Below are 23,656 nucleotides of genomic sequence, written 5' to 3' on the forward strand. Positions count from 1 at the left end.
GTTTACTCTATGGACTTGCCCTGAATTCTTTCTTGTGTGAGATCCAAGAACCCTCTCTTGGGGTCTGGATTGGGACCCCTTTCCTGTAACATTACCATGTACCAAAGGGAAGTTCTTCCATCTTTGCTCTTAATTAGATGGTTAATAGAACATTACTGCTCACGTACACCCTACCACCACACCAACCGGGCTCAGGTATAACAGTGGATTACAAATAAAAGACTTCCAAGACACAGTGTCCCTGAGGAAGAGTAGTTGGGGAAACCTAAAGTCAAGAGAGGCGACAAAAACAAGGACCCTTGCGGGGGATTTGAAGCCTCTAGTGCCTACAGCTCAGCAAACGCTAAACACAGCCCAACACCTAGCCAGATTAAGTAAAACCTCACACTAAGTGCCTACCTACCTCAGTTCCTATGACCTAATACATCATGTCTGGCTTTCAACAAAAAATTACAAGGCATGATGAAAGGCAAGAAAAACACATTCTGAAGAGACAAGCAATCATCAGAATCAGACTCAGATATGTCACGGATGTTGGAATTATCTGTGTCATTAACAGACAGGAAATTTAAAATAACTACGATGAAAAATGTTAAGGATTCTAATGGAGAAAGTAAATGGTAATGAAATCAGAGAGACAGAAACACTGTTTAAAAACTCCTTTGAAAAGGAAATGCTAAAAATCAAAAACACTGTAACAATTGAAGAAGGTTTTCCATGGGCTCATCAGCTGACTCAAATGGCCAAAAAGAGTAAGAACTACCATTTGATAGCACAAGAGGGGAACTAATGTCAATAACAACTTAATTGTACATTTTAAAATAACTGAAAGAGTGTAACTGGATTGTAACACAAAGGACAAATGCTTGAGGGGACGGATACCCCATTCTCCATGATGTGATTACTATGCATTGCATACCTGTATCAAAACATCTCATGTACCCCATAAGTATACACGCCTACTATGTACCCACAAAAATTAAAAAGTTTTTTAAAAGAATCCGTGAGCTTGAAGGTCAATCATGAATTTCCAAACTAAAAAGAGAAAGAATTAAGGGAGAAAATAAAACAGAGGAAAATATTCAGGAACTCTAGAACAATATCAAAAGCTGTAACATAAATGTAATCAGAATCCCAAGAAGAGAAAAAAGAAAGGAGAATAAATATTAGAAGGAATAATGACAGAGAACTTTCCAAAATTAATGACATACAATAAACCACAGATCCAGAAAAGTCAGAAAACACCAATCAGGACAAACACCCAAAAAAAACAAAAACTACGCCTAGGAATATCATATTCAAACTGCAGAAAACCAAAGACAAAGAGGAAATCTTAAAAGAAGCCAGATCTTTACCTATAGAAGAACAAGGATAAGAATTACAGAATCCATGCAAGCAAGAACGTGGAGTGAAATTCTTAAAATGTTGAAGAGAAGGAAAAAAAAAAAAAACGCCCACTTAGAATTCTACATCTAGTGCAATTATCCTTCAAAAGTGGAGAAAAAATAAAGACTTTCACAGACAAGCAAAAACTGAGGAAATTTATCACCAGCAAACCTGCTATGCAGGAAATGCAAAAAGTTCTTCAGGCAGAGGAAAATTATACAGGTCAGAAACGTGGCTCTATAAAAAGAAAGAACAAGCATTGATGAAGGAATAAAGGTAAAAACAACATATTCATAATTGGTCTAAAAGAAAGAAATAGACCCTTTTGAATTATGTTCATAGAACAAAAAAACATCTTTTTTAAAAGGCTAGCATATCAAAGGCTAACACAGAGCTCTGGAATAGCCCTTGACAATTAACCGGCTCAAAGGCTGGTAAACCTGGGCCCATGGGACAAATCTAAGCCTGTTGCCTGTTTTCATATGATCTGTTTGCTAAGAATGGTTTTTACATTTTTAGATGCTTGAAAAAAAGTGGAAAGAACAATATTTTATGACACATGAAAACTGTATGACATTTGAGTATTTCCATAAATATACGTTTATAAATAAACGCCCATTTGTTTACTGTCTATGATCACTTTTACGCCACAACAGCAGAGTTGAGTTGTTGTAACAGGGACTTTATGGCCCCCAGAATTCAAAATATTTACTATTTAGCCCTTTATATCATAATTTTTCCTGTCCCTTGAACAAGCCCAAGCCTTTGGTTTTCAGAGGATGGCACTAAGGCCTGGGAACGTCAAGTTGCATTCTAACATCACTCTGCTGGTTAGCAATAAGAGTCAGCATTTAGAGCTTGGGTCTTCCCTCTCTTCTCACATGAGAGGACTTATATTTTGTAAGTATGGGTTCCAAGATTATAGTTTCTAATACTACTGACTATTGGGACTGCAGAAATAACATTTTATTATTCTCTTATTTCGCATGAAAGATTGTATCACTGCTAGAGAAGAAGTGGGAGTGACAGAGAAGCTTTGCCAATTTTTATACACAAGAAGTGGATGACTAAGAAATGAAGAGGATGACATGTTCCCAGGGGACCTAAGAAGAAAAGCACTCCTATTGGCTTTTTCTTTTTTAAAGAATGTCAGTTTTATTCCTTAGGATTTCATTGTTTTCTTTTTCAAAAAAGAACATGTAAAATCAGTATGTTTATATGTAAAATGAGGCATTTAAATGTAATATAAGGTGCACCTCTTCAATGACTCCGTAATGCCTCCATTGGCAGCAGCAATGGTAGCCTTTTCCTCTTCTTAAGATAGCAAAATTTAACAAAAGAAAATCTTTTCGTAAAGTTCACCAAGCAAAAGCAATATAGATCAAAGAAATAACAATTGAATAGGTTCTTGGGGGTTTTACAGTTTTACTCATACCATGTAGATGGCAGACAAAAATAGTACAATTTGAATTTACAGTACCAATTCCTCCAATGATGATCTAACTTGTAACAGTCCAGCCCTCAACAACAACGAGAAAGGCAGATAAGGTATAAAGAGAAGAACTCCCAAGGCAATGAGGACACATGGGATCATGATCCAAGAGAAAAAGGAAGTATAGAGGTGAGCCCGCTATTCTGTGTAATTATGGCTTTAAGGCATTTAATCAAATTCAACACCTCTTCATGAAAATACTCTAAGCCAATTTTAAATGCAAGGGGACTCGCTTGATCTGATAAATGGTATTTGTAAAACACTTACAGAAATATTTAATAATATTTAATAGTAAAACTTTCCCACTGAGATTGGAAATTAGACAAGAATGCTCACTATCACCACTTCTATTCGCCATTATATTTGAGGTCTTAGCTAATACAACTGGCAAGAAAAACAAATACAAGTCGCAATAATTAGAAAGGAAAAAGTAAAAACTCTTTTACAGGTAATTTAACTGTGTACATGGAAATTCATAATAATTTATGAATGCAATTACTTTTGCACCAACCTAATACACAGAACTATTAGGATTAATCAGTGACTTTAGCAAAGTCAGTGAATACAGGTCAATATATAAAACTCAATTGTATTTTTTGTATATCAGCAACAATCAGGAAATGATATATTTTTAAAGGTATCATTTATAATAGCATCAAATACTAGGAATATATATTTAAAGATGTGCAATAATTTTACAATATAGAGGGATAGAAAATTGCTGACAGAAGTGAGAGACAGATCTAAATAAATGGAGGGATATTCCACATTAATGGATTAAAATAGTCAACACTATAAAAACATTAATTTATTCCCAATTTAGGCTAGAGATTTAATGCAATCCCAATCAAAATTCCATCAAAAGATTTTAAAATTTATACAGTAATGCAAATGGTTAGAAATAATGAAGCTATTCTTTTTAATTATATTTTAAGTTAAGTTCTGGGGTACATGTGCAGGATGTGCAGGTTTGTTAAACAGGTAAACGTGTGCCATGATGGTTTGCTGCACCTACCAACCCATTGCCTAAGTATTAAGCCCAGCATGCATTAGCTATTTTTCCTGATGCTCTCCCTCTCCCCATCGCCCCCATCCCCAACAGTCCTCAGGTGTCATTCCCCTCCCCCTCCCTGTGTCCACAGGTTCTCAATGTTCAGTTCCCACTTATGAGTGAGAACATGCAGTGTTTGGTTTTCTGCTCCTGCATTAGTTTGCTGGGGATAATGGATTTCAGTTCCATCCATGTCCCTGCAAAGGACATGATCTCATTCCTTTTTATGGTCGCATAGTATTCTATGGTGTATATTACCATATTTTCTTTATCCAGTCTATTATCGATGAGTATTTGGGTTGATTCCATGTATTTGCTATCATGAAAAGTGCTGCAATGAACATATACATGCATGTATCTTTATCATAGAATGATTTATATTCCTTTAGGTTGATACCCTGTAATAGGATTGCTGGATCGAATGATATTCGCCTCTAGGTCTTTAAGGAATCACCACACTGTCTTCCACAATGGTTGACCCAATTTATACTCCCACCAACAATGTAAAAGCATTTCTATCTCTCCGCAGCCTCACCAGCATGTTGTTTCTTGAATTTTTAATAATCACCATTCTGACTGGTGTGAGATGGTATCTAACTGTGGTTTTGATTTGCATTTCTCTAATGATCAGTGATGTTAAGCTTTTTTTCATGGTTTTTGGCCACATAAATGTCTTCTTTTGAGAAGTGTCTGTTCTTGTCTTTTGCCCACTCTTTAATTGGGTTGTTTTTTGCTCGTAAATTTGTTTAAGATCCTTGTAGACTCTGGATATTAGACCTTTGTCAGATGGATAGGTTGCAAAAATTATCTCCCATTCTGTAGGCTGCCTGTTCGCTCTGATGATAGTTTGTTTTGCTGTGCAGAAGCTCTTTGTTCTAATTAGATCCCATCTGTAAATTTTTGCTTTTGTTGCAATTGCTTTTGATGTTTTCATCATGAAATCTTTGCCTATGCCTATGTCCTGAATGGTATTGCATAGATTTTCTTCTAGGGTTTTTATAGTTTTTGGTTTCACTTTACATCTTTAATCCATCTTGAGTTAATCTTTGGATAAGGTGTAAGGAAGAGGTCCAGTTTCAATTTGCTGCATATAGCTAGCCATTTCTCCCAGCACTATTTATTAAAACTGGAATCCTTTCCCCATTGCTTATTTTTGTCATGTTTGTGGAAGATCAGATGGTTGTAGATGTGCAGTCTTATTTCTGAGATCTCTATGCTGTTCCATTGGTCTATGTGTCTGTTTTTGTACCAATACCATGCTGTTTTGGTGATGCTCGCTTTGTAGTATAGTTTGAAGTTGGGTAGTGTGATGCCTCCAGCTTTGTTCTTTAGAAGTAATTCTTAAATAAGAACAAACTAGAGGGTGCACACTACTGAATATCAAGACCTCTTATAAACTCATGTAATTAAGACAGTGTGTTATCAATATTATATTAGAAAAATAGAAAAATGGAATGGACTAGAAAACACAGAGACAGACCACAAATGTGACTGATAACAAAGGTGACATTTCAGAGCAGTAGAAATGAAGAGATTTTTCAATAAGTGGTGCTGGGTTTATTGGATGTCCGTAAGTAAAACAAAATAAATATGGATGCCTTTCTCACACCATAAACAACAATCAGCCACAGGTAGACTTTTACAACCTAAAGATAAAGGCTAAAAAAAAAAAAAAAAAAAAAAAAAAAAAAGAGCTTCTATAAATTAAAATAGAGTAGCTTCATAACCTTAGGGTAAGCAACAATTTATTAAGTAGGCACAGGAAACAATAACCATAAAGGAAGAGACTGATAAATTGGATTATATTCAAAGTGAGATCTCCAATTCATCAAAAGAGAGTAAAAGGCAAACCACTAGAGCTGGGAAAAGATAGTTTAAATACATATGACAGGTAAAAGTATTTGTATTAAAAATTTGTTTTCAAAAGAAGACTTCTATAACTCAATAAGAAAAAGATTAAAAATCGAATTTAAAAATAGGCAATAAGCTTGAACAGGCACTGCAAAAGACAAATAAAAGTGGCAAAAAAATTAAAAAGGCACATCATCAGTCACCAGAAAAATGCAAATTGAAGCCATAAGACACCACTACGCACCCACCAGAATGGCTAAAATTCAAACATTTAACAATCTCAAGTCTTGCCAATGATATAAAGAAACTGAAACACTCATGAAGTGATGATAGGAATATAAGTTGGTAAAGCCACTTAAGAAAACCCTTTGTAGGGATCGAATAAAGCTGAACATACGCACACCCCATTACCCAGCAATCCAGGCTCAGGTGTGTATACCAAACAGAAATACATTCATATGTGTGCCACAAAACACATACAAAAATATTCATAGCAGCACTATTCATAATATGTCTCACCTAGAAATATCCCAAATGTCCCTCAACAGAAGATGAATGGTTTGTGGAATATCACAAAGTAGAATACTACACAGCAATAAAAATAGTTTACTGCTACACACTGCAACATAGATGAATTTCACAAGCAATGTTGTGCATAAGGATCTAGAAAGAAAGAGTACAGGCATATATGTATGATTACATACTTATTTCATTTGTTTCAAAAAAGAGAAAGCTACAGTGTTAGAAATCAGGTTAGTGGTAGCTACTTGGGAGGCTGAAGTGGGAGGATTGCTTGAGCTTAGGAGTTCGTGGCCATCCTGGGCAACATAGCGAGACCTCATCTCTTTAAAAAAGAGAGGGAGAGAGAGAGAAAGGAAATCAGCTGGTTACCAATGGGAAAAAAGAAATATGTACTTACTGGGAGGGCCCATGAGGTAGTTTCTGGAAGAATGGTAATATTCTCCTTCTCGATCTCAGAGAGATAACATGGATGTGTTTACTGTTTGAAAATTTATTGAACAATGATTTGAATACTTTACATATAACATAAATACTTTTCATATAACATAAATATGTTATACTTCAGTAGAATTGTACGTTTGAAAAAGAATAGTGCAAATAAATGCAGATCTGGAGGAAGGATGCAGCATATTGGGTTCTCAAGGTGGCATTGCAGCCCTCTCACATACAGTGATGCAAAAAGTGACATCATGGCAGGGTTATAACCGCAGGGATGATGAAGGAGCCAGAGGTTGCGTCTGTTACCACTGTGGACTGTCCTGGCCAGAATATGCCTCACTATCGGACACACAGATCCAACCAACGTAGACATGTGACTAATCAGGACCGAAGTCCCTCCCTGAGACTGAGATAAGGACGCTGGAAGAAAGAAGATTCCTCCCCTGTGAGGTGACTGTTGAAAAGACGTGAGGATAGAAATATTAGTGACCATCTTCTTTTTCTCTTGTGTCATAGAAGGAGGAAGTCAAGAAGACAAGGTGTCACGTAAGAGTGCTGACAATGTCATTTAAGTCCCTGGATCCAGCTAGGCCTGAATTCTCTGATTATGCAGCCAGATAAATTTATTTTTGCTTGAGATACTTGGATTTTGCTTCAGTTCAGTTGGCGTATTTGTATTTTTTGTTTAGTCTGCATCAGAGAGAAGACTGACTCCCCATCACTATCATCACTATTATATGGCATTCAAGTTCCTTCTCACACTGGCCCCAACTTGTACTTCTGGTTTTATCCATCGCTGTTCATCTTCATATACCCAATAACATGGTAATCTTAACTACAGAAAACTCCTCCAACCAAGAATTTCTAACAAGCAAAGTTCAACTTATACCTATTTCCAAATACATTTTTGATAATCAATTGGTCATCTTAAGAATAATTAGAAAATATAAGAATCTCGCGCCAGTCTAGGCAACGTGATGAAACCCTGCCTCTACAATAAATACAAAATTAGCTCAGAGTGGTGGCACACGCCTGTAGTCCCAGCTACTCGGGAGGCTGAGGTGGGAGGATCACTTGAGCCTGGGAGGTCAAGGCTGCAGCGAGCCAAGACCGCACACTGCAATCCAGCCTGGGCAACAGAGTGAGACCCTGTCTCGAAAACAACAAAAAAAGACTTCTGGGATTAGAAACAGATATTTTTTAAGTGGGGGAGGGGGTCTTAAGGCAGATGGCAGGCAGGGGAAGTGGTTTTTGCAGAGAAGTTTTGAAAGCTAAAGGAAGCCAAAAAATGAAAACCTGGAATTGGCAGCATATGCTTTGGCATGACACTAAATACCCTGTGCACGGGGGTGAGGTATCTGAGGACTTCCTAATCAGTCATGTCAACTAAGTTAAATAAAGTTTATCCCAAGATGTATCTATCTACTTTACCCTTTAGCCACATGGAGACCCAGGAGTCAGCAGTCAGCCTCTCGGACTGAAAGGCACTAAACGTTTGTATACAGAGCCTGGCATGGAGGAGTGCCCTTGTGCATGAGAATTGTGCACTGACTGTAATAAAGCAAAATCACCTGTAAGCAATTTCACTGTAAGCGGGGGTGACAGCCGGCAAAACAGCAAGAAGTAACTGGAAATTCACTGTGACACACTGCTCTTACCAACATAAGGTGAGTAAAATGTCACTCATAATCTACTTTTGTTTTCTCATTTTACTTTCAGTAAACATGACAAATACTTACTGAACAGTTTTGCTTAAACCTAGATTTCCCCTATCCTTGTTTTCATTAAAGTTTTAAGTTCATCAACACGGACTCCTCCTGACAGAGAGGTTTTTAAGGACCTCACTCTCTGTATGGGGAGTATTAAGTATTCTTTGCACATTCTTTGCATTTGATCACCTGAATACTTTTGTTTACATTGAAATGCCCAAGCACATTCTTGCCATCTCTGTCCCCTGGCCCCATTTCTGCAGGCCCCAGACCCATCATTCCCCAAAGGTTCAATTCATCTACTTAGCCTCTTCAGTGAAATCTCTCAGTGGGAAGTCATCTCTCCCTAACTTTCCATATATAGGCCTTGCTTACCACATTCCATCTCTCCATTTGTTTTCCTTCTTCAGAATTTTAAGTTTCTTGAACACAGGAGCCATATCCAATTAATCATTATCTGGAAACGGGTCCTTGGTAGGAAGACAGATGCACTGTCTGACACGGACCAGCAGGACAAGGAGCGGGGAGGAGCAGCAGAGACCCCACACCAGCTGTGACCTGAGATATGGAACATCCCGCCCCCGCGAACCCATTAATAGTTGACTAAACCATGATTGTTTCCAGGTACATACTCTCTTTCAGTAACCATCTCAAAGCAATCACAATTTCTCAGCCCTATTCTGCAAATGGGAAGAATGCAGATCAGGAGAGTTCCACTACTTTGTCTCCTGTCACATACCCCTGGCTATCGGCAGAAACCAACAGCCAAGCCCTAAACCACCTGCTGTCCTGAAAATGAAAGTGCCTTCCCTTTAAAAAAAAAAAAAAAAAAGTCTAAAATGTAATCAATAAATTTATTCTTCGTGAATGCGTCCTTTCTATTTTGACCAGCTGCTGAATCAGTCTTTGTATTAAGATGTATGGTCAGCAAAATAATATAATGGCATCTTCCTGCTTGGTTTGGAATCTAAACACTGTAGTACTTCCACAGAAGTTTAAGGAGAAAATATATGGGACATGTTTTTTAGAGTTATCTTTTCTTCTAGAGAGGTCACACCACAAAATGCAGCCAGCTCAAAAGGTGTTTCTCTTGGATTGGGCAGTGTAGATATACATAATATTTTTCTAACTGAAATTAGTTAATAATTTTTAAATGAATTAAAACTTGGCGACAACAGGGCTTTCTGAGCAGCACATACTTCTCACTTAAACACAGTCTCCACTGTCCCTAATGCAACCCCAACCCTGAGGCCCCCAGGGTCAGGTGCCATTCATCATCACACATGGATGGCTGTTTTGCTTTTAGAGAAAAGGAAATGTTATTTGGCATCCGGGTCTCTCTTGACAACGAGTCAGAGGACCCCATATTCCAAGAAAAATAGATATAAATGTATTTCTTTCTGGGAGTAAAAACTTTCTATTTGTGTAATGTACAGACAAAACATGCTTTTGATTTCCAAAGATTACAACTTGTTACTATTGTGGAAGAAACCTCACTTGTTTCCCTCATTTTCTTTACCTAACTGGTCTTTTGAGTGTTTGAGTTTGCAACTCATTTTCCAAATGCATTTTCTTCCTTCCTTCATTTCACAAATAGTTCTTAAACAATTAGTATGAATCAGAATCTGTGATAGATGCTGAATCTACAACAGGAAATAAGAGAGTCCCTGCTTGTATGGAATATATAGTCTAGCAGAGGGAGATAGAATATATAAATACATATAATGCAATGTCATGGTGATAAAGCTGTGATCAAAAATAGGGCAACTAAGACAATGAAGAGCAATGAGAAGGGGCAGGGGTTATTATTTTAGCTAGGGTGGTCTGAGATGTCTTTAACTATGAAGAGTTCATATTAGCCCTTACTCTGAAATCAAACAATTGTTTTAATAGCCAGTTACAGTCATGCACCACGAGTCAGTGATGGACCACATATATGAAGGGGGTCCCATGAGATTATAACACCATATTGTTACTGTATCTTTCCCATGTTTAGATATAATTAAGTACAAAATACCACTGTGCTACAATTGCCTACAGTATTCAGTACAGTAACATGCTGCACAGTTTTTAGCCTAGGAGCACTACACCATACGGCCTAGGTGTATAGTAGGCTATACCATCCAGGTTGTGTAAGTACATTCTAGGGTGTTCACACAACAACAAAATCACCTAATGATACATCTCTCCGAATGTATCCTGGTCATTAAGTGAAACATGACTGTATTATCAAGACCCTTCATCTGAAAACTTTGCCATTATCCCTTTTTGCACCTATAAAATTTATTTCTGTTTCCCAAAGCCTGTCTCTTCTAGATCTGATAAAATGCTGTCTCTGAACTAAACTATAATGTACTTACTGTCTTCATCATCTATTTGCTACCAAATCTGACTTACAAAATCCCCTGCATTTTTTCCTAAACTATCTTTTAACATCTGTTATTGCCAATTTTCTATTTATTCCTATCATCTCCCCAATACAAGTGAAATGATCTCAAGGGAAGGGTCTGTGTTTATTCCCCACCTTGTGCTATATAAAAGAGCACAAGGACTATGGGGTCAGAAAAGATCTGAGTTTAAATCTTGGTTCCTCAATGACTTAGGGCAAGTAACTGAACCTCGTTTCCACTCGGTTCCCCATCTATAAAACAAGCATAATACCACCTAACACCTCTTAAAGGACTTTGATTTGCAAAAAGCTTAACAATGCTGATGGTTATTTTGTAAGATCAGCCCACAACCATATGACAGACCCATAATTTTGTAGGCTGAGCAAGTTTTCGTTTAGGCAACCATTTTTTATCAAGCATTTACTATGTGTATTGGTCTTGTGCTGGAGGTGGAGATAAAATTATAAACATAAATTATAAAACCAAAAAAAAGCCAAACAGACCAAAGCCCAATGGAATGGACAAACATTAATGTAAAACTAGAAACTAGGATGACAGTCTTACTATATCATGAATATGAAGTAGATCTTGCCAGGTAAAATCAAGCAAGCAATAAGAATGAGGGCTATAACCATGTGCAGCTTGCATCCACACTCATACCAATCCATATACCCACATTAGTCCATGAATTCCTACCAATACTAGCCCATCCTTCCTCCCCTACCCACAGCTGTCACTCTGCAACTCAATAACTAGGCAAACATTTACCAAACTCCTACTATGTGCCAAGCACTGTGAGAAACCCCAAGGATGCAGAGAAAAAAATAAAACATGGGCTTGCTCTATGTATCTGGCATAAGCCCTATCAATGCAGCAGCAGTCTCCTTTTTCACTTCTCTTCCTGCTGGTGATTAATGGCCTTTCACCTCCAGGAAACAGAGGCATCTTTGGCTACCACAGATATCTCGCCCATGCTGCCTTCTCCCACTCAGATGTCTGGGCCACTTGCTTTCTACAAGCCTCCTCAAATCTCAATGTGAGAACTATGGAGCAGAATTCTCAGAGACTTGGGAGCCCCTCAAATGCTGGACTAACACAGCAAGTCCTCAGGAACAGAAAATAAAAAGGAACCATTATCCTGAAATACTGATTTCTCAACAGACTCACTCTAAAAATTATTAGAAAACAGGAACTGTGTTATGACAGTCCCATCTTCTTAAGTGTCTGTGCTTTCTATGCCCCGTACTTCATACAGGGTCCTGCATTCTCCTCATGGTCACACATACTCAAAGCGTATTTTTTAAATTATTCTTTCACAGATGAGAAAACTAACGTTCAGAAACACAATTAACAGGATTTTTAAATGCCTGTTGTGCTCCTTTAAGAGCAAATAATAGCAGTTCTCTGTCCGGGCTCCAGGCTAGCCAGGTCTTCATGAGAGCAACACAGGTGCCTGGGGTATTTCCAAGAGAGTGCCACCACCAGTTCCCATCCATGCAGGGGACCTCACCTCAGCTGGCTTTGTAGAATGCATGCTTCCATGTGTGCAAGAAAATAGGCTCTTGGGTCAAGCAGATACTAGTGAATGAGTGAACTCTACCATGGACAGATCTAAAGGTGGCTTTCTCTTTGATAATCTAATCAAATTACTGTGAAATGCCAAGACAGCTAGCCTTTAAGACAATTCATTTGCATAGCCTGAGCTATTAATGAACAAGGATCTATTTTGTTCATATCCAAATATTTACACTTTTTTTGAAGTTACCACACATAAAAATGGTGGTTCTTTGTACCACCCTATGTTACTAACACCTAAGTAGAAGGAAAAGACAAATTTTCTATAAAGAAAGGTAACCACATAAGGATAATCAAAAGTTCTAACTGGGGTATTTCAGCCAGTTAGAATCTCCTAGCTATCAAATATACACATTCAATGTCACCAGAGGGAAGTGGTGAAGAACACCGCCCTTTGCAATCAGGAGGCCTGCATCTTACTTCTGATGCTACTTCACTTTGTGGATTTATGCAGGTTAATTTATTTCTCTAAAGTTTTAAATTTCTTCATTCATGAAATTGAGACCTATCTTACAGAGTGGTGGTAGGGTTCTAATGGGCATTGCTCTGCCTTTTTTCTTAGTGGGAGGGATGGGGGATGAGGAGAGGAGTGGGGAGATTGCTTGCTTTATCTGTTGCCTTGGTAATTGGGGTAATTAACAGTGAACCTCCCATTTTTTGAAATATGTGTATGTGGTAGAAAATAAATGGCCTCTTCCAGGCCTCAGAGAGGCAACGGTGAAGTATTTGGTAGGCTTTGTGGTTTGGAACATCTCAAGCAGGTATTCCCAGTTGTTATTTAATGTAACTCATTAGGTTTAATGTTCATTTTAACTGCCTACTTATAAGCATTTTTGCATGTTTTGCAGTTTGAAGTAGTGTGGTCCATGAATGATTATAACTCTTATTACAGGCTTAATGTTTCCAAATTCTGGACGATTATTATTTTGTCTTGACTACTCCAGAAACATACTCCCCCATAAGAGAAAAGTAATATTGATTCAGCCAATGCTTACTGAACACCTATTGGCAGATATATTTTGGGGCACTGGATGGATGGATGCAAAGAAAAGTCAAACAGGCTTTTTGGCCTGTAAAGAGCTTACTGTGATGTGTGACTGAGTGTTAACTTGATTGCATTGAGGGATACAGAGTATTGATCCTGGGTGTGTCTGTGTGGGTGTTGCCCAAAAGAGATTAAATATGTGAGTCAGTGGGCTGGGGAAGGCAGATCCACCCTTAATCTGGTGGGCACAATCTAATTAGCTTCCGGCAAATATAAAGCAGGCAGATAAACATGAAAAGGAGAGAGGAGACAAGCCTCCCAGCCTACATCTTTCTCCCATGCTGGATCCTTCTTGCCCTCAAACATCTGACTCCAAGTTCTGCAGTTTTGGGACCTGGACTGGCTCTCCTTGCTCCTCAGCTTACAGACAGCCTATTGTGGGACCTTGTGATTGTGTAAGTTAATACTTAATAAACTCCCTCAGATATATATGTCTTATTAGTTATATCCCTCTAAGAGAACCCTAATACAGATTTTGGTACCAGGAGTGGTTCTAGAGGAACAGAATATTAAGAATGGAGTTCTTTCGTTGGTTTTGGGGTTTCTGGAGTTGGCTGCTTAATATGATTAGATCCAAAAATGCTAAGGACTCTACTTCTAACGATATAGAAAATACTGATAGTCCTTGGCAGAAATTGTTTAGAGAGTTATGCAAAATAAATGCATTTGACACTCCTGACTCACTGCTCGTGAGAGGCAAGGAGTTTAGTGACTCTGTACATAGTACATTTGACCATATGTGGAGAACCAAGGAACACAATGAAGCTGGTTGCTCCTAAGTTCAATGGACAAAGTGATGAAAGAAAATGATTAACTCATGGTTTCTGTCTTCCGGCTTCAGAAGCAGATACTGAGCTTCAAATCTGCTAAGATTACCCTAAGTGAGAGTCTTATCTCCTGTAGAGAATGAGCCAAAATTTTGGAAAAACAGACACAAGCTCTTAAAGGCAGCCCACTGTGAGTGAGCTGGAAACGCCTGATCTCCCTTGGCTTAATGTAGAGGAAGAAATCCAAAGGCTTAGGGAGATTGGGGTGGTGGAGTGGATTAGTCCCTTTAGACCTACTCATCCCAGCTGGGAGGGTCCAGAAGACATACTCTTGACTGCCTTGCAAAATAGACTTGGGAGGGCAGCATCTGCATCTTTGAAGAGCCCTGTAATTGTTCTTCTCTGTATGTCAGATCTAATGGTGGGAACCACAGTCACTCAACTACAAAATTTAAATACAATTGGAATAATTGGATCCAGAGGTGGCAGGGGCCAGGTGGCAGGGGCCAAGTGGCAGCACTCAACCATCAAAGGCAAGGTGAGCATAGCTACCATAATGGACAGCAGAGGCAAAGTGCCAATCAGAATAGTCTGACTCATGTAGACCTCTGGCATTGGCTAATCGTGGTGTTCCTAGAAGTGAAATTGATAGGAAGCCTACTGCATCCCTACTTCAATTATACAAACAGAAAACTTCTAGGTTGAGTGGACAAAAGACTAATTTGAATTATAAAAACAGAGAATCATGGCTCCTCAATCAATTTCCAGACTTGAGCCAGTTTATAGACCCAGAACCCTTTGGATAAAGGGGTGGCTGGGTCCCCTTGAGGAAGGACCCCACTACATTACCGAAAATTTATGAAGTGGATCTTTGTCTCATCCTTCCCCAAGGAGACCTCTGGCCTTTTACCAGGGTAACTGTGCACTGGGGAAAGGAAAATGATCAGACATTTCAGGGACTACTGGACACTGGCTCTGAGCTTACATTGATTCCAGGAAACCCAAAACATCATTGTAGTCCTCCAGTTAAGCTAGGGGGTTATGGAGGTCAGATAATTAATGGAGTTTTAGCTCAGGTCCAACTTATAGTAGGTCCCTGGACTTAACCTGTGGTCATTGACCCAGTGCCAGAAAGCAAAATTGGCATAGGCACACTTAGCAGCTGGCAGAACCCCCACATTGGCTCTCTGACTAGTAGGGTGAGGGCTATTATGGGGCAAAAGCCCAAATAGAAGCCATTAGAGATGCCTCTACCTAGAAAAATAGTAAATCAAAAACAATATCACATGCCTAGAGGGACTGCAGAGATTAGTGCCACCATCAAGGACTTGAAAGACGCAAGGATGGTGATTCCCACCACGTTCCCATTTAACTCTCCCATTTGGCCTGTGCAGAAGACAGATGGATCTTGGAGAATGGCAGTGGATTATCGTAAGCTTAACCAAGTGGTGACTCCAATTGCAGCTACTGTACCAGATGTGGTTTCATTGCTTGAGCAAATTAACACATCTCCTGGTACTTGGTATATAGCCATGGACTTGGCAAATGCCTTTTTCTCCATTCCTGTCCATATGGCCCACTGGAAGCAATTTGCCTTCAGCTGGCAAGGCCAGCAATATACCTTTACTGTCCTACCTCAGGGGTATATCAACTCTCTGGCTTTGTGTCATAATCTTATTCAGAGAGACCTTGATCGCTTTTCACTTCTGCAAGATATCACTCTGGTCCATTACACTGATGTAATGCTGATTGGATTCAGAGAACAAGAAGGAGCAAACACACTAGACTTATTGGTGGGACATGTGCAAGCCAGAGGTTAAGAAATAAATCCAACTAAAATTCAGGGACCTCTTACCCCAGTAAAATTTCTAGGGGTCCAGTGGCGTGGGGCCTGTTGAGATATTCCTTCTGAGGTGAAGGATAAGTTGCTGCATTTGGCCCCTCCTACAACCAAGAAAGAGGCACAATGCTTAGTGGGCCTATTTGGATTTTGGAGGCACCACATTCCTTATTTGGGTGTGTTACTCTGGTCCATTTATTGAGTGACTCGAAAAGCTGCCAGTTTTGAGTGGGGTCCAGAACAGGAGAAGGCTCTGCAACAGGTCCAGGCTGCCGTGCAAGCTGCTCTCCCACTTGGGCTATATGACCCAGCAGATCCAGTGGTGGTTGAGATGTCAGTGGCAGATAGGGATGCTGTCTGGAGCCTTTGGCAGGCCCCCATAGGTGAATCACAGTGGAGCCCTCTAGGACTTTGTAGCAAGACCCTGCCATCTTCTGCAGATAACTACTGTCCTTTTGAGATACAGCTCTTGGTCTGTTACTGGGCTTTGGTGGAAACTGAACGTTTAACTGTGGGTCATCAAGTCACCACGCAACCTGAACTTCCTATTATGAACTGGGTGCTTTCTGACCAATCTAGCCATTGGTGGGTTGTGCACAGCAGCATTCCATCATCAAACAGAAGTGGTATATACTTGATCTGGCTCAAGCAGGTACTGAAGGCACAAGTAAGTTACACAAGGAAGTGGCTCAAATGCCCATGGTCTCCACTCCTGCCACCCTGCCTTCTCTCCCCCAGCCTGCACCCATGGCCTAATGGGGAGTTCCCTATGATCAGTTGACAGAGGAGGAGAAGACTAGGGCCTATTCACAGATGGTTCTGCATGGTATGCAGGCACCACCAGAAAGTGGACAGCTGTAGCACTACAGCCCCTTTCTAGGACATCCCTGAAGGACAGAGGTGAAGGGAAATCTTCCCAGTGGGCAGAACTTCGAGCAGTGCAGCTGGTTGTGCACTTTGCATGGAAGGAGAAATGGCCCAATATGTGATTATATACCAATTCATGGGCTGTAGTCAATGGCTTGGCTAGATGGTCAGGGACTTGGAAGAAGCATGATTGGAAAATTGCTGACAAAGAAATTTTGGAAAGAGGTATGTGGATGGACCTTTCTGAGTGGTCAAAAACGGTGAAGCTATTTGTATCCCATGTAAGTGCTCACCAACGGGTGACCTCAGCGGAGGAGGAGTTTAATAATCAGATGAATAGGATGATCTGTTCTGTGGACTCACTCAGCGTCTTTCCCCAGCCACCCCTGTCATCACCCAATAGTCCCATGAACAAAGTGGCCATGGTGGCAGGGATGGAGGTTACGCACGGGCTCAGCAACATGGACTTCCACTCACCAAGGCTGACCTGGCTATCACTGCTGAGGGCCCAAACTGCCAGCAGCAGAGACCAGCACTGAGCCCCCAATATGGCACTATTCCTCAGGGTGATCAGCCAGCTACCTGGTGGCAGGTTGATTATATTGGACCTCTTCCATCATGGAAAGGGCAGAGGTTTGTCCTCACTGGAATAGACATTTACTCCAGATATGGGTTTGCCTATCCTGCATGCATGGCTTCTGCCAAGACTAGCATCTGTGGACTCACGGAATGCCTTATCCACCATCATGGTATTCCATGCAGCATTGCCTCTGACCAAGGCACTCACTTCATGGCTAAAGAAGTGAGGCAGTGGGCTCATGCTCACGGAATTTACTGGTCTTACCATGTTCCCCATCTTCCTGAAGCAGTTGGATTGACAGAATGGTGGAATGGCCTTTTGAAGTCACAATTACAATGCCAGCTAGGTGACAATACTTTGCAGGACTGGGGCAAATTTCTCCAGAGGGCCATGTATGCTCTGAATCAGCATCCAATATATGGTACTGTTTCTTCTATAGCCAGGATTCACAGGTCCAAGAATTAAGGGGCGGAAGTGGAAGAGGCACCACTCACCATCACCCCTACTGAATTAGCAAAATTTTTGCTTCCTGTTCCCTCGACATTACATTCTGCTGGCCTAGAGGTCTTAGTTCCAGAGGGAGGAATGCTGTCACCAGGAAACACAACAATGATTTCATTAAACTGGAAGTTAAGATTGCCACCTGGACAGTTTGGGATCCTCCTACCTTTAAGTCAACAGGCTAAGAAGGGAGTTACAGTGTTGGCTAGGGTGATTGACCCAGACTATCAAGATGAAATCAGTCTACTACTCCACAGCAGAGGTAAGGAAGACTACATATGGAACACAGGAGACCCATTAGGGCATCTCTCAGCATTACCATGCCCTGTGATTAATGTCAACGGGAAACTACAACAGCCCAATCCAGGCAGGACTACAAATGGTCCAGACCCTTCAGGAATGAAGGTTTGGGTCACTCCACTAGGGAAAAAAATCACGATCTGCTGAGGTGCTTGCTGTAGGCAAAAGGAATACTGAATGGGTAGAAGGTAGTCATCAATACCAGCTACGACCATGTGACCAGTTGCAGAAACAGAGACTGTAATTGTCATGAGTATTTCCTCCTTCTTTTGTTAAAAACATGTTTGTGTACGTATACACTTGTGCTAAGAAAATATCTTCATTTTATTTCCTTTTCCTTTATCATGTGACATAAGATTTATTGACTTCATATCAGCCTTAAGTATTGTTAACTTTATGCAATAGTATTTGTGTTGGGGATTGGTGCATTTCTGGTTGTACGAAGGATAGTTGTATTTTGTTATGCACAATTATGACCTCACTATTGTCTTTATTTGAAGATTATATATGATCTCAGGAGATGTATATGGGTTCAAGTTGACAAGGGGTAGGCTTTTTGATGGTTAATACTGAGTGTTATCTTGATTGCATTGAGGGATACAGAGTATTGATCCTGGGTGTGCCTGTGTGGGCATTGCCCAAAAGAGATTAAACATTTGAGTCAGTGGGCTGCGGAAGGCAGATCCACCCTTAATCTGGTGGGCGTAATCTAATCAGCTTCTGGCGAATATAAAGCAGGCAGAAAAACACAAAAAGGAGAGCCGAGCCTAACCTCCCAGCCTACATCTTTCTCCCATGCTGAATGCTTCCTGCCCTCAAACATCCGACTCCAATTTCTTCAGTTTTGGGACTTGGACTGGCTCTCCTTGCTCCTCAGTTTACAGACAGCCTATTGTGGGACCTTGTGACCATGTAAGTTAATACTTAATAAACTCCCCTTTATAGATATATATGAGATATATACATATATATGCCATATATCTCATATATATCTCATATATAGCATATATGTATATATCTCATATATAGCATATATGTGTGTATATATGTATATATGTCATACATATGTACATATATATACACACACTATTAGCTCTGTCCCTCTAAGACAGCCCTAATACATTACCCTCTAGTTTTCACTGTCACCAACCAACAGAGTCAGCATCATCCAGGGACTTGTCAGATATGTACATTCTCGGGCCCCACTCCAGACAGAAAGAACCAGAGGCTCTGGGGATGACCCCCAGGCGTTTCTGTGTTTGAACAAGCCCTCTTCAAGTATCATTCTCATGTCAAAGCAACAAATATGTCATTAGCTTATTGAGTTAAATCTAAAAGTACCTTTTGCCCTTCAGGGAAACAGAGGCCCAGAGGTCACAGGAGAAGTTGGTGGAGTGACTGCAACCAGAACTCAGGTCTCCCGTCCACAATGGCCAATGACCTTTCTACTTCTTTTCTGATGCTTTAATCCCTAAATCTGATAGGAAGTCCCAAGCATTACCAGCCCAAAGTGCAAACACCGGTTTTCGAAGAGCAGAAAAAGAAAGAACCTACTCTCTTTGAAAATAAGGACCACCAGGAAAAACTAATATCTGATCAAAATCATTCTGTAAACAAGCAGTCCCAAGCCTTTAATACATTTCCAAGTTATATTTACAAGTTACATTTTATAAAAATTTGTGGGGGAGGGGTGCTGGGTAGAAATAAATGACTAGAATAATATTTGGAAGAATATACAGTTAAAGATATGTTAATAGTGGCTCCCCCTCCATAGCAGATTATGGATAACCTTTATTTTTTTCTTTGTATTTCCCTGAATTGTTTTCAATAGCTAAATATTACTTTTGGAATCAGGGGAAAAGTTAAAATTGTTTTTTGAAATATTATATCCATATCACTCAACACGAAAGTTTATTTTGTAATTCTATTTCTTTCCATACAGCAGGATAGTGTGTGTATAGTAATTATTTATATCATGCCATATGTTACAATGAAGATGAAATTTGGTAAATATATTCCTTCCAGCTGGTACTGAAAATGAAGAGGTTAAATGCATTCCTAGGTTCAGAACACTATGAATTAAGCTAACTGCGAAGCTAAAGGAAAAATTAATCCCAGTATTGAGATCTCTGAGAGCATCCTTTTGAAAAATGTTTATGTGACACACAGCTCCTTATTCCCGTCCCCCTGATATTTAACCCCTGGCACAAAACAGAATGTTCAGCAATTCCTGGCAAAGTCTTAGGAGTTGGGGATAACATGCATGGGAGAAGATGAGAGACATAAGAAATGGAATGATCCTACTTTCACATAAAATGATGTCCCTGTAGACAATGAGACATCCAAAATTACTGGCAAATTTCATTGTCCACAATAACCTTAAATTTATTTTTCTTTCTCAAGAAAGGTCTATTCACTTCAAAAACATCTATGTTGCAGATCTTATTCTGCAAATCCAAAATAAATAAATAATTAAAATGGACTCATTTAAATAAACATTTCTGCCACAAAAGCATTGTCATAATGTTTCACTTGATAAGATGAATTTATTGCTTCAAAGAAAATCTAGTCTTGGTTTACTGAAACTCTCAGCAATATAAATTCACTGAATGTTAACTGAAATTCCTTAAAGAAAATCATAAGTAAAGTTAAGATCTGCCAGAATAAATATATAAAAGGAAACACCGGTGACCTCTCTCCTTCATCACAATACCTCCCAACAGCTGACTTTTCTAGAACTCGCAGACTCTTTCAGAAAAGGCCGCGTTATTGGGAATAGATTCTCTCTACATATACATAGTTTATGGTGCCTGAGATCATATTTACAGGACAATTTAGCTTAACAGTGGTACAGGATCAAAGAACTCAGAATCTATCATCTTGGCTTTCTCTAATTTAGCATGCAAGATTTGGCTTACAAAGATTTCTCTCTCAAGAGTCTCACCAAATGTCCCTCAGCCCTCTACTTTCCTTCACAGAGTAGTCCCACCCATTGAAAAAGTAATAAATTAATAAAGAATATTCATCTTACAGAAAGTTTCCCACCAACGTCCCAGTTCCCACTCCATGTAATTACCTATTTGCCTATGAAAATTGATCTATAAGAGCCGTGTTGTCAACACATTAAACCTAACAGTTCCCTTTCAGTCTTACACTTTTTGATAGACCATACACACACAAACTTGTAGCTCATTCTCTAACTCCATTTTGATACTTACAAGCCCAGTTCTTCCATCTCTCACTTTCTCTGGAGAGAAAAGGGTCCAGTGGTAGGTTTTACCTAATCTCGATTATTTTTGCAGTTTTTCTTTGGTTAAAGGTATTGATCAGAACTCACCTCCCAAGCATTGATAATTCCAAGCCGACGAGACCCCAAATATCTTCAGTTTGTAACATAGAAATGCCACTGGTCTCAACGACAGAGAAGGAAAATACTACTCCGTCAAATTAAGAAGAAAAAAAAAAATAAAGAAATACAGCAGCTTTCATTCTGAAAAAAATTAAATTTTCTGGGTCACTTTCCCTGTCTCACTGGGCCACTTTTTTACGCAGCCTGCCGGTGACTGTAAACACGGTCTCTTCACTCCTCACGCAACCAGTTCAGTTGTCATCCTCTCCAAGCGAATAGCCACGGCGTCCTTTGCTAGCGCAGTTCCCAAACAACAAACCTCCCCACCCGCCCCTGCCCTCCACACCTCACCGCGGAGACTCGCTTTCTTTTCTTCCAAACCACAAATGGGCGAGCTTGCTCAGAGAAAAAGTTAATGAATGCCTGATTTAGAGGCAAAGCTGCCCTACCTGCGATCACAACATCGGAAGACTGGAAGTATCTAAAAGCGCCATCCTCTGCGCTCTCGTCCCCGTCGGTGTGCGCTTCACACGCAGAAACCCAGGAACATGATTTATATGCAGACCTGCACCCATCCCACACAAGTCCACACGCCAGCTTGCCTAACCACTTATGTAAGCTCGTGCTTCCACAGTCCCAAACTGCAGACACACACACACGGGCACCTGTCACGCATCTGAAATGGACAAGCACCCACACCCAGGAGATGAAATCAACACATATTAATGGGGTGGGGAGGGAGGATACTGTTTTAAACCATGTTTTCCCCCATTTGTTTCTTGCCCATTTTTTGTCACAACTACAATTACCTTAGCAACCAAAGAATTGCCTTGACTCTCCCTCCGGCTCCTGAATTTCTCCTAAAGCCAACCTTGCGCCAGGTTCATGATAAAGCTGGAGAAGCCCAGGAAACCGGGGACCGGCAGCCTCTTGGGGGCGGAGGGGAAGTCTAGTCCGTCTCCGCGCCGCTCCCCACAGCCTCGCCTCCTCTTTCCGAGTTTCCGTGGTGGCGAGCGCAGGGGCTCAGCGAGAGGAAAACGAAGCCCCGGGCCCGCGAGGACGCGCGGCGCGTCTCATGGTGCCAGGACGCGGGGCGCACAGGGTGTCTCCGGCGCGCACCGGGCTGGCCTGGCTCTCCGCGCTCCCGGGCGTTCGCCGCTAGCCCGCCTCTGCCCGCCCGGGCCGGCAAGGGTGTGCGGAGGTCGGTCCGTCCCCTCGGCGCCCGGCGGCTCTGGCGGCTGTAGGAACGCGGCGCCCGGGCGGAGCTCTCGCCGCCGAGCAGGGCCGAGCGCTAGGAGCTGCCCCAACTCGCGAAGCCGTTCAGCTTCGCGGCCCGCGAGCTGCTGCAGCGGCGCCCGCTGTCGGATGCCGAGCGGAGCTGCAGCCCAGTGCCCCGCGCACCTGGGCGCCGGCACCTGGACCCGGACCGCGTGCTGCAGGGAGGGGCCGGCGGGCGGGGACCGGCACCTGAGCGCGTCCCGAGGGCGCCGCCGCCCGGCTCACCTGTTCCCAGAGCCGCGGAAGGCGCAGACCGTGATTTGCCGGAGGAGGAGAAAACCTAGAAATTCCTCATCCTCGAGAAGCCGTGGAGAAAACCGAGAGACTGGCTCGACCGGGCGGAGACTCCTTTAGTCAATTCCAAACTGGCCCCGACCGGAAACTTCAGCGGCGTCAAGGTTCTCTTAGGGATTCCCGGTCCGGGGTGAGGCAGCTTCTGAATCTCCGTCACTGACGTGTTGCTGGCGCCCTCTAAATTAAAACGGGACACCGCGATCGTCAGCGATATTGTTCCTAATCTCGTCATTTTTATTTATTCAACATGCACACCACACGCTGCATTTGGAGTATTATAGGATGATTCCTATCTGGAACACTACAAAGAACTTTCGAGAAAATTAACTCTCAAATATTCTTGGGGGAAGAAGAAAAAAGTTGAAGACAGAAAATGAGAAAATAACTTGAACTGCTGCCTTTTTTTAACGTGGGAGTTTTG

At 41.0% G+C, this 23,656-nt stretch overlaps 1 protein-coding gene across 18 annotated transcripts in view; it reads right to left on the reverse strand.

The window, feature by feature from the left end:
* RGS6 (regulator of G protein signaling 6) overlaps positions 1 to 23,347 on the reverse strand; it is a 629,077-nt gene extending 605,730 nt beyond the window's left edge. For 5 of the 18 annotated variants that reach the window (XM_017961327.3, XM_031668025.1, XM_017961323.3 and 2 more), the window contains exon 1: positions 22,473 to 22,980. The gene's annotated coding sequence lies outside the window, so the exon portion shown is untranslated. Of the gene's footprint in view, positions 1 to 21,651; positions 21,996 to 22,112; positions 22,449 to 22,472; positions 22,981 to 23,166 lie in introns of those variants that run through there. The other 13 variants (XR_004184869.1, XM_017961328.3, XM_031668027.1 and 10 more) reach the window with 10 other exon arrangements.
* Positions 23,348 to 23,656: the final 309 nt, after the last annotated feature.

The sequence above is a fragment of the Papio anubis genome, chromosome 7, assembly GCF_008728515.1.
Source record: "Papio anubis isolate 15944 chromosome 7, Panubis1.0, whole genome shotgun sequence".
Taxonomy (NCBI): Eukaryota; Metazoa; Chordata; class Mammalia; order Primates; family Cercopithecidae; genus Papio; species Papio anubis.